Here is a 12,172-nt window from a genome sequence, read left to right as displayed (position 1 = left end):
CCCAATGAGGATCTATATGGTCTTTGAACACTGGAAGATTTCGGATTGGAACCAGGATCAGCAAACCTGTGTGACACTGGACTAGTTACTTCACCTCTTAGTGCCTTAGTTTCCTTATAACTAAAATAGGATTAACACTTACCTCACAGGGTGTCTCTGAAGATTAGATGCAGGTAAAGCATTTAGCAAAGTTCCTGGGATATAACAAGTCTTTATTCAATGGCTATTGTTTTTAATGGGTTTGTGCATGTGTGTGTGTGTGTGTGTGTTTACTTCTTATGTTACCTTGCAGCTGTCTGTAATGTTTAATGAATGTCCAACTTGTCATAATTTCTCAAAAAATAAGACTTTGTGTCTTTTTTTGTAAATCCAACTCTTGCCTTTCCTGATTAAATACCTAATATGTTGCCATGCATATGTTAAAGCTGAGTAATCAATGATGGATAAGTGAATGATCCAGTTCACATCTATGAATGAAATTACTATTTTTATAGTTTAAGTACTACCACTTAGGGCTCATAAAATGTACAACTACTAAAACTAAGTACTGAATCTTGAGACAATATGAAGATAGCCTTTGGTTAAAGATTTATTTACATCTGAATTTTACTTCATTTTGATATTGTCTGTATTCACTTCACTAATATTTTATTTGTTGATATTTTAAAGCACTTTATAATAATTTTTAATAACTAGTTTTTTAAAAATTTGTAAGTTAAGTAAAATATATCTAAAACTTTATATATATACACATACATATATATTTGAAATAATATTAAAAACAATATTTTGAATTTGGTCATTTTTTCATTTGACTCCAGCTTCATCCAAACACCTGGGCAATAAGTAGAAAAATGAAAGGAGCAGTAATTTCCCTCATGTATTCCACCAATCCCATCTCTTGTACAGAGAAATTTAGAAAAATGAGCCTTAGCATTCAAGTGATGTTTTAGTAGGAAAAGTTGTAAATTTCTTGACACAGAAAATAGAGATAGTGGGTTTTCTACATAGTGTGCACATCTATACATTATGTGTATCTTAGCTCCATTGTTGTTCTTGGGTTAGTTGTTAGTGAATGACCATATGCCTTTTATCTATTTTTACTAGATCAATATCTCCTATTTCACACTCTGAACTCTTAAAGTCATAGCATGAAACCTATATGACAGGTAATATCAAACTGCATTTTTATTGTAGTAAAAAGAAAAAAGGGAGAAGGAAATGCTAAAATGATTGATACATCTTGTAATTGTTTATTATGTGAATCAAAATTGTAAAATAATGGATGTTAAATACTAAGCAGCAAAGAACAAGCAACCATGAGCATAGTTCTCACTAAACCATAAATTTGTAAGAATTTTAGGTCATATAATTAGGCTCATTTGGTGGGGAACAGCCTGTCCTTGCAAATTGAATATTTAAAATTGGTCTTCACCCCCAAAGACATGACCTGTTTAAATGAGAAAGCTAGTAATTCCTAAGCATCCACACAGTTCAACCACAGACTCAAACTTCTCTACCCAAAACTGCCATTCTTTATGCCCCTTCTATTGCAAATCTCTCCCATAATCCATCTCTGTCTTCACTCTTTTCTTAAACATTCCAGTAGCTTCTAAGTTAAAAGCCCTACCTACAGGTATTTTCATCTTGTCACTTGTCTTATCAAAGGGAAGCTATCTGGGGCACCTGGGTGGCTCAGTCATTAAGCGTCTGCCTTCGGCTCAGGTCATGATTCCGGGATCCTGGGCTCGAGCCCCACATGGGGCTCCCTGCTCAGCGGGAAGCCTGCTTCTCCCTCTCCCGCTCCCCCTACTTGTATTCCCTCTCTCACTGTCTCTCTCTCTGTCAAATAAATAAATAAAATCTTTAAAAAAAGGGGGGGTAGCTAGCTGTAATCTTTGTCTCCTGAGGAGTCTTAGACAGCAGGTTTGGTCACTTGACTAGGATTATGTATCTGATGGAATACCCAAATGTCCCAAACAGCAATTGCATCTAAGGAAAAGTAATACTAATTATTGTAATATATCCAAATGTCTTAGAATCTATACCTAATCACTATGCAAGACAATAACATTTATGCATATCTTTAAGCATGTCAGTTTAATTTTATTAGACATTTAGTTTACTGTTAATATTGAATGCAGACCATGCTCATTTTATCTTTTTTTAATTTTATTTATTTTACCTTTGTTTGTACACATCTAGCTCAGCACAAAACTTGAAACAATTAAAAGTGAACAATGATCAGGAGACCTGAGCTCTGCTCTGACCTCTACTAGTAGGTAAATGTTGACCTTGGCCAGAGCACTTAATTTCTTTGAGCATCACCTTCCACAGTCATGAAAAATAAATAAGACCTTGCCCACATAATTCACAATACTGTTATGAGTTAAAGTAAGAACATAGATACCACAGTTTTATACAAATTGTTCTATAAGTAAAAGTACCCTGTAGCATAAAAAATGTGAAACTCAGAATTAATTAATTCAATCAACAAATTTAGCTAGAACTCATCTTGTCAATGTTTCGAACCATTAAAATAATGCTTAATTGTTGCATTTTGCACAAAGCACTTTTATTGCTGGATCTAATTCCCTTATTGAATTATATTACACTAGATGTTGTCTGCAGATACTAATCATATAAATGGAGCTGTGTCACCATTAAATTACCATGCGAAATGTTTCAACATTGCCAAAGGCTGACTAGATAGAGTTTCCCATGGTTCCATAGCAGGACAATAACATACTGTTAATCTTTTTGAAATATGTCAGAACCACCAACGAAAACCATTTCAAGTTAGTTCCTCATGAAATTGATAAGACAAAAAATACTGACATCATTCCATAATACAGCCTCACACAATGGATAACTGCTATCAGTACATTCAGTACTGGTATCAATTAATGCTGACATGCTACAATAATAAAAATTAACAAAATCTACCAGGAAAGTTTTGGATTTCATATCTGCTAAATTATTTGACTTGGAAGTTTGATACTAATGAGCAAATTCTTGTGACTCATCCTTCCTTCTTAAAAATATATTTTACTGACTGATAAAACAAAGCATCACCTGAGAGATGCAATTTTCTCCATGTGCTGTTAAATAAATTATGAAAACCTAAAAATATTTATTGAGGAAAATATATCTACACTCGGCATACAAATGTATATGGATAGTTGGCACATGCCTCTGTGAGTCCATGCTCCAAGACAGAAAAAAAAAAAAAAAAAAAGGGTTCCTAAAGAAAATTCTTTTTTCAGTCCTCTGAAGTTTTTCCACCATTTAACTGATCTGAGCCCCCATTTTCAACCTGTAAAATGGAAATTTACTGTGTTATGGTCCTAAATTTAATCAAGTAATATATGTAAAGCATCTAGCATCTTGTCTGGCACATACTGTAGTGTTTGATTGTTAGTTTCATTCTTATTCTCTCATTTATCTCTGGGTTCCCTATAAGAAGTCAATTAGCAGTGTAAAGTCTTTCAAAATTCCAAAAACATTTGTTCATTCCTCCAGAAATGTTCATTAGTTCTCCAAGGATGAAATCACTATACTAATACTGGCCTAGATTCAATGGTAAGTGAAACATTATAATTCTTAGAAGAACTTAGAAAAAAAGAGGACATAGAAATTGCTGTAAAATATTTTTAGCTACCACTTGAGATAGAGTATAAACTATGCACACAGATTGGCCATAATTTACAAGCATTCTGTGTTTCATAAATTCTGTGGCAATATCAATGATTTATATTTGAGAATACATTTTCTAAAAGATATATTATGTATGGAGGTTAAGGCCACACACCAATTTGCATGGGCCTAATTATTTCATTCATTTTTTCCAATAAACATTTAATAAGTACCTACCATATGTAAGGCAACAGGTAGCCTCTGCAATACAAATGTGAAAAAAATGAAATATGAAAAAGTGAGCCATTATGTAAATTAACCTATAGAGCCACTAATTCATATATAAGTACATATTGTAATAAATCCAATAGAGAAAATACAACAGTGTGCTAAGAGTGAAGACAGTTGAGGCTTTTTACAATTTTGTATTTAGACCTTTAGGAAAACTCCTTTGGGGAAATAACATTGTGAGTCATGAAACAAAAGATGAGTTAGCCAATTGAAGAGTTAAGAGGTATGAGATATTTTTGCTGGCCCCATCTACCCTTTTCCTCTCCATTCTGGGCAGAAGGCTGAGCCATTGGACTGCATTAGTGGGGTCCCTTATGCACTGGCTTCTGGTTTGGTTTGGGCAATGGGAGAAAGGATATTATAAAATGGGAGAGAATGAGTTTAGATATTTATTTTCCTAGTTTTTTCCTCTGTTGTATTACAGTGGATGACTGTGTCCCTCTGCTAAAGACTATAGCTCTTGCCAGTTACCCTTCTCTATACAATCCTTTCTAGTTCTAGTAACCATTCCCTCCCATTGCCTTTTCAAGCTTAGGAGTAGTAATAGCCTTCCACTTTTAGTAGCCTCCAGGTACTTACTTAATATGGTGGCATGGGAGGAAGTACAACAGGAGAACAGACATTGGGAGAACAAATGGCTGTGTTGGTTGATTACTGTGACATCAATAATGATTATGAGATCAGCTGGATGCTTCAGATGACCCCACAGAGATTACCCAGGAAAAAAAAAATTGACAGTCTTGAATTTCTAATTCAGAATCAGGGCTGAAAATCATAAAGCCCTAATGATAGCTCTGAAGGGTCTTTCATCTTCCATAGTCTCAGGGGAGAATGGATGTAAACTAAACCCAAAGCCTGGTAATAAAGGTTGTAGAACGGTGGTACAGATTGAGTGCTTAAATGTCCTGTGCTAAAATCAGGGTACTAGTGGGAAGGAGTAGAAACTCTGAGTGAATCTATTATGGTAGAAAATGACAAATGAAAACCCATGGAACTCCCCGCCTTCCTCCACATCTGTCAAGAAAAGTAAACCAAAAGCAATTCTGCATTCTCAGAGTCATTATAGAGGTTAGTAAAATCATCAAAGACTTTAAATATTCCTATAATATCCCAATTTCTTACAGCTGTATGTGTAGTTCACAAATGAAATGGGTCGTGGAAATTGAAAGTAGATTATCACAGACTTAATCAGGTGGAGATACCAATCACAGGTGCATTTCTAGATGTGGTATCTTTAATGGAGCAAATCAACCCAGCCTCTGGCAGCTAGCATGCAGCAATTGACCTGATTGACCTGGCTTTTTTTTTTCTTTACCCTTCAGCAAAGATAATCAGAAGCAGTCTGCCTTCACAGGTACAACAATACTTTTATGGTCTTGCCTCAGGGTTAATGTCAACTCCTGTGCTGTCATAATATAGTCTTGAGGCTCCCTGATCTGATATCCCATAGAACATGACACTGGTTCATTACATTTGCGACATTATGCTAACTGGATCTAATGAACAGGAAGCCGCAAGCACTTCAGATGCCTTAGTAAGACATATGCATGCCAGAGAGTAGGAAATAAGGCCTACAACAATTCAGGACTATATCATATTCTAGGGGTCCAATCATCTAGGGACTGTCAGGATATCCTCACCATAGTAAAAAACAAGTTGTAAATTGTATTGACCACCATGAAGAAGTATAACTTGCTGATGTTCTTTGTGTTTGGGAAGGAACATAAACCATATCTGGTAACCTATTAGGCTTCCCAGTTTTTTCTGTGCAAAGTTGCCCTTTTCATTGGCATTGTAATTTTCTGGGCCCAGTGGCTTTGTAAGTGTCTGAGGCAGAGACACCATATGAAGCTTTGAACAATCCCAATACATGAATTGCTGCTAAGACCACTAAGAGTTGGGAAGGAGGCAATGCCCTTAGCTAACCATAGTTCTTTTGAAAAAGAGTTCTTGACTAGCTTGTGGGCCCTGATGTTGCCTGAACTTTTATCTATGAAACCCAAGTGATTTGTAACCTATAAATTAGAAGTATCTGATTCGCTAAACCATCAATTTAGATGTGCACTATAGCATTATATTATAAAAAGAAATGATATACTCAGCTTGGGTGCCCAAATGGATTTGTAAGGCACAAGTTAACTTCATTGGCTGGGGGTTCAGATTTCCAAGATACTTGCTGATACAGTTTCACTGACTATGCTACAACCCACACACATCATCACATAGGACTTTCTTATGATCAATCAATGGGGGGAAAAGAAGGCAAGACTACAGTTTATACATAGAACTGCTTAGTATGGTCTTTCAAGCTAGAGCTGATAGTCACTTCAGTATAGTCCAACTCAGGGGTACCCCTGAAAGACAGTAAGTAGTGAGGATAAATATCTCCTGTGGGCAGAAATCGAGGTAGTACATCTAATTGTCCATTTTGCATGGAAGGAAAGCTAGCCTTAAGTGCAGGTCTATACTGATTCATGAGCAGTGCCCAACAGATTGTCTAAATGGTCAGGGACATGGAAAGAATAAAGCTATATGAGTGATGGTTTATGAGGAAGGTTTATACAGAATTTCTTAGAGAACAAAGTGTGAATTTTTTTCCCCACCATTTCTCCTCTGTGGAGAATGCTTTTAATAAAATCAGGTGTCCTTTCAATAAGCTGTCCTTTCCAGTGGCTATCAGTCAGCCTCTTTATCCAGCCATGCCAGTTCTTGCTCAAATGAGCCATGTCTAGAGTATTTGTGGGGGGGGCAGGATTGAGAGCTATTCATGTGTTCAATAACATGAATTTCCCCTCATAAAGGCTGGTCTTGCTACCCACACCAAGTGGCCAACAAGCAGGCTGATATGACACCATTCCCCAGGAAACTGGTTTACTTCTTGGTGGCAGTTGATTGCAATAAACATTTCTATCGTAGAAGAGACAGTGATTTGTCCTCACAGACATAAATATATATTACAGATACAGAAATTCCTTTGTCCACAGCACTTTTTCCAATACCATCCTTCCAAATACCTTATCCACAGCCATGGCATTCAACACAGTATAACTTTACAGTGGGTGACACATATTACAGCAAAAGATTACAGCAATGGACTTATGCCCACATAATTCACTGACCTTACCATGTCCCCCCATCACCCAGAGAGCACGTTGCTAAATAGAATAGTGTGATGGCCTTTTAGCATGGTTATGGAGTTAACTAGTAAACACCATGAGGGGTAGAGTTCTAGCATAGAAGATGAAGTATATTCTTAAACCAGGAGCCAATACTTAGCACTTCTCTCCTATGGCCAGAATTAACAGATCCAGGGATCAAATTATACAGGTGAGGATGGTCCTTCTCAGTATTATACCAATAAACTACCAGAGGAAGTTTTTCTTCCCTTCAAATTTGCTTTTGGGAATGTTAGTGTCCAACAGAGGAAAGCTAATATCCAATAATGAAACTGTGTATCCACTAGGATACAAAGTCACAGTCTTATTAAGTTAAAAGCTGAGATTGCCTTCTGAAATTTTTGGATCCTTGTGCCATGTAACAGACAAAAAGGGTATCACTGCATAGTCTGATGATAGATCATGATTACAAGTGGAAATTGGGTTGCTGCTACCCCAGTAGGTACAAACTATTACTGGAGGCAGAAAATTCACTAGGGCATCTTAGTATTCCCTGAGCTCAATAATTCTGAACTATAGAAAGCTATGACAATCCAATAAAAATGGGATCATTAAGGACTCAAATCCTATAGGAATAAAGGTTTGGGTCACCCCACCAAATAAAGAACACTATCCAGCCAACATGGATAATAATGGGAACATAAAATGCACTGTGGAAGGCAGCAACCCAACTTAAGCTCCATGATTAGCTACAGAAGTAGAATCTATACCAGCTATATTTTATATTAGTTAATTGTTTCTCTTACACTGTTTCCACCTCTCCTCCCATTATCTTATATGAAGAACACTGGTGGTAGCTAAATTTTTCAGGTAAGATTTTGACCAAGTTAACATACTCAATGATCAGATATTCTATTAGTTTGGGGAACTTTGGCTATCCTCTGCAATGAGAAAACAAATATTTCACCTGCACAAATGACAAGAGGATGCCAAGAGGCAAATGTGTGTGGCTGTTCTGGGTATCTTCCATATAACCCTCATATCCTTGCTTCACCTTTCTCCCTGGGCTATGTCCCAGGTATGAATTGCATCAACAAGCTGCTTTCTGTTTCCATTTGAATTTCAACTGGACAGGAATTTAAGGGGAAAGAAGAAGCAAAATTTGGGACTTTTCTTTTCTGTTTATTCCTTATTATACCACAGCTTGTCAGGGGCTGTTTCTCTAAGACCCTAGTTCTTGTCCTGTGGTCTTTCCTATAGCTACAGGTCTCTCTCTCCAACTCCAGATTCTGTTAATCTTTCACCCCCTTGTTCCTTCACATCTATGGCTCACATTAAATCTTATGCATATGTGGACAATTGATTCAAGACATGTGAAGTATTCCTAAATGGGAGTAAGATGGGAGTAAGATGCTTTCTCAATCATGCTTCATTAAGTATCTATATGGAGAAAACAGCTTCAAAACATATAACGAATGAAGGACTTTTATCTGAATATATTAAAACTCCTACAAATCTAAGAAAAAAAAATAGATAACCCAATGGAAAAATAGGCAGGGGGCCCAATAGGCACTTTTCAAAAGAGGTGATCTAAATGACAAATAATATAAAAAGGAGTTCAACTTTGCTGTGGTAAATGCAAATTAAAACCATAATGTGATACCACTGTACCCAAACTAGTATGACTAAAGATTTTTTTTTAAATGACAATACTAAGTTTTGGCAAGGAGACAGGACAATGGAAAATACTGCTAATGGGAGTCTCAGCTGACTTAACCACATTGAAAATTCTTTGGCTTTACCAACGGAAGCTGAGCAGACGCAAACCATATATCTTGGCAGGTCATTCCTATGTATAAATCAATAAAACTCCATGCTTGTGTGCAACAACAAATGTTCAAGAACATTAAAAGCAGTGATTTTTATAATACTCAAAAAAAATAAAAAATAACCAAATGTCCCTAAATAAACGGTGGTATAGTCTTTCAATGGAGTAGTATACATCAATGAAATGAACAAACTACAGGTACAGGGATGAATTTTACAAACATAAAATTGAGCAAGAGAAGCCAGACAAGAATATATTCTGTATGATTCCATTTGAAATGCAGAGAACATTTAACATTAAACTACAGTGTTTAAAAATACAACTTTAAGGATGTGTTTACCTTATGAGGTATGATAATGATTACCTTTAAAGGATAATGATTACCTTTAAAAAGTGGTACCAAACTTACAGAAATAAAAAGTACCATGAGGAAACAATATAATCAATTGTATGCAAACAAATTAGATAATTTACAGGAAATGGACAAATTCCTAGAAACAAATTATTGAACTGACTCAAAAGGAAAAAAAAATTTGAGATCTATAACAAAGATTGAATTGTAATTTTAAAACTTCCCACAAAGCCAAGCCCAGAACCAGACAACTTCACTGACGAATTCTGACCTTTAAATATGAATTAATACCAACCCTTCACAGACTTTTCTAAAAAAAGGGGAAAAGGTAACATTTTCCAATTCATTCTATAAGCCCAGTTACCCTGATACCAAAACCAAAGATGTCACAAGAAAACAAAACTAGCACACATACTTTTATCTGCCGGAGACCCACCAGCGGCGACTGGCTGCTCCATCGAAGTCCTGAGCAGGAGCTCCTGCTTACGTCAGTGCGTCAGTGCGTCAGTGCGTCAGTGCGTCAGTGCGTGCTCGCCAGAGGCAAGGACTCCCGGGCTTCTCGCCCCGCCCCGCCTTCTCGCCGGGCCTTCTCGCCCCGCCTTCTCACCCCGCCCCCTTCCCCTTCAGCCTCCTCACCTTCTCGCCTCCGCCTAGGTGTTTCTTAAGAACCCCAGCACCTGTGCACTCTCTGCGGCATGTAGGCCCCAGGAGCCTGTGTGAGAAAGTCAAACTGAGCAGTTACGGAGCTGTAAAGAGCACCTAATGCCGATCAAGCTCACCATGTCCGCAGGAACGAGAGAGGTCAGGTAGTAGGATCCAGAGGGGGCTTTCGTGGTTGTATAGTTTGACTGACAGGCTTCTGTGAAGCAGGAAAGACCACGGTGAATATGGCTTTGGGGGAGTATTTGGTTTGCCATAGTATTCCATGCTATACTTTGGATGGTGACAACAGTCACCGAGGTCTCAATAAAAATCTTGGCTTAGTCCTGAAGACAGAGAAGAGAATATTCCATGCATTCCAGAAGTTGGTAAACTGGTTGCAGATGCTGACTTAGTGTGAGTCACAAGTTTTCTATAGCATTATACTCGGGAGAGCAACAATGCAAGACACATTCATAAGGATTTACCTTTCTTTTCAACTTTTTATTTAAATTCTAGTTGGTTAACGTGTAATAATGGGTTCGGGAGTAGAATTTCGTGGTTTACCTTTTTGTGTGTGTGTGTGAAGTATTCGTTCATGCTCCTCTGCATGTTTGTTATGCAGAAATGTCAAAGGACCCAAGAAAAAAATCACAGGGTTGGGGAAATTAAAGGTTTCAAAGGAATTAATTCTGTATATTAAAAAAGGCCCCTTAATTGGTGCTGAAAACAGACTCCTGTGATGTAAATGACTGTGTCCAACAAGTTGTGGTACTTCTACAGGAATGGGATATTGTACCTGTGGATGCCACTTGCTAAGTAAAAGAACTGTACGTACCAGAAAATAAACTTAATTTGGCAAAAACAGATGCAGAAATATTACCAGCATTGAAAATTAATAAAATGGAAATGCAGTGGGTGCAAGTTTTAGCAGAAGGCTGGGCAACCCCACTGAATGGCTTTATGAGAGAGAGGGGGTCCTTGCAGTTCCTTCATTTTCATTGTCTTATGGATGGAGGTATCATTAACTTGGCATTGCCTGTAGTTCTGACAACTATTCATGAAGGTAAAGAGAGCCTGGATGACTGGTCTGCATTTGTTCTGATGTAGGAGAGCTGCTGTGTAGCTATTGTTCACAATCCAAAGTTTGTTGAGCACAGAAAGGAGGGTTGTGGTGCCAGACAGTGGGGAACAACATGTGAGAACCACCCTTACATTAAGATGGTTATGGAACAAGGAGATTGGCTGATTGGAGATCTTCAGGCCTTGAACTGAATTTATTGGAATGATGGTCTTGATGAGCATCATTTGACTCCTATTGAGCTATAGCAAATGTTTAAATATATGAATGCTGATGCTGTCATTGCATATCAATTATGCAATCCAGTGCATCCTAGGTTGGGTCTAACCTTGTGCTCTAGACATGCTCTATTAATGCAGGATACCTATAAGCAACTTCTGGAAGGTGGCTACAGGCACCCTGTCCTTCTTCACCCTCTTGGTGCCTAGACAAAGGACAATGATGTTCCTTTGATGTGGTGTATGAGCAGCATCCTTCAGTGCTAGAGGAAGGATTTCCATATCCTAAAACAATAGTAGTGGCCATCTTCCCATTTCCCACTATGTATGCAGGACCAACTGGAGTCCAGTGGCATTAGAGAGCAAGGATGGTTGCAGGAGACAATGTTAACATTGTTGGACAAGAGCCTGCTGACATACCTCATTCAGAAACAGGGAAGGATCTTTATGAGCCAACTTATGGCACCAAAGTGCTGACATTGGCCTCTGGCCTGATCACCAGTTCCCTTCTGAGTTGCAGCTTACAAGAAAAAGAAGCGTGTGGACTACTATGACCCTGAACACCAAGAAGACTTTGAATTTATTTCAGAAACTTGAATGTGCAAACTTGCCAAAGAAGGCCAGAAACAACCTGAAGGTTTCATGGCTCCCAAGACCTGGACTGTGATGACGCAATACTACAAATCCTTAGAGAAAGCTTAAGCTGTTAACCCAGTCACTCCACCTTTGACACTTCACTGAATAACAAGAGGGGACCACATAGTTACTGTTGGCACTTTTTTGAGGTAATGTCTGTCTGGACACGCTTCCTAAAACGAGACCATTTTCCTTAACTAATACTAGCTTTTGTCTGCCGTATGAGTTCTTTTTGAACCAGTGTAACACACGGCTGGTTTTAATGTATATTTTCCACTGCTTCTACCTCATGATTTTTTTCAAGCTGTTATATTAGTTGTAACCAATAATATATACATTGAATCTCACTTTTCATCCCTTGAAAACAGAAAAAAA

At 37.7% G+C, this 12,172-nt stretch overlaps 1 pseudogene; it reads left to right on the top strand.

The window, feature by feature from the left end:
• Positions 1-9,606: 9,606 nt before the first annotated feature.
• Positions 9,607-11,863, top strand: LOC118020402 (annotated as a pseudogene).
• The last annotated feature ends 309 nt before the right edge of the window (positions 11,864-12,172 follow it).

This window comes from Mirounga leonina, unplaced genomic scaffold, assembly GCF_011800145.1.
Source record: "Mirounga leonina isolate KUSES-001 unplaced genomic scaffold, KU_Mleo_1.0 Mir_173, whole genome shotgun sequence".
NCBI lineage: Eukaryota > Metazoa > Chordata > Mammalia > Carnivora > Phocidae > Mirounga > Mirounga leonina.
This window is presented reverse-complemented; position numbering and strand designations above follow the sequence as displayed.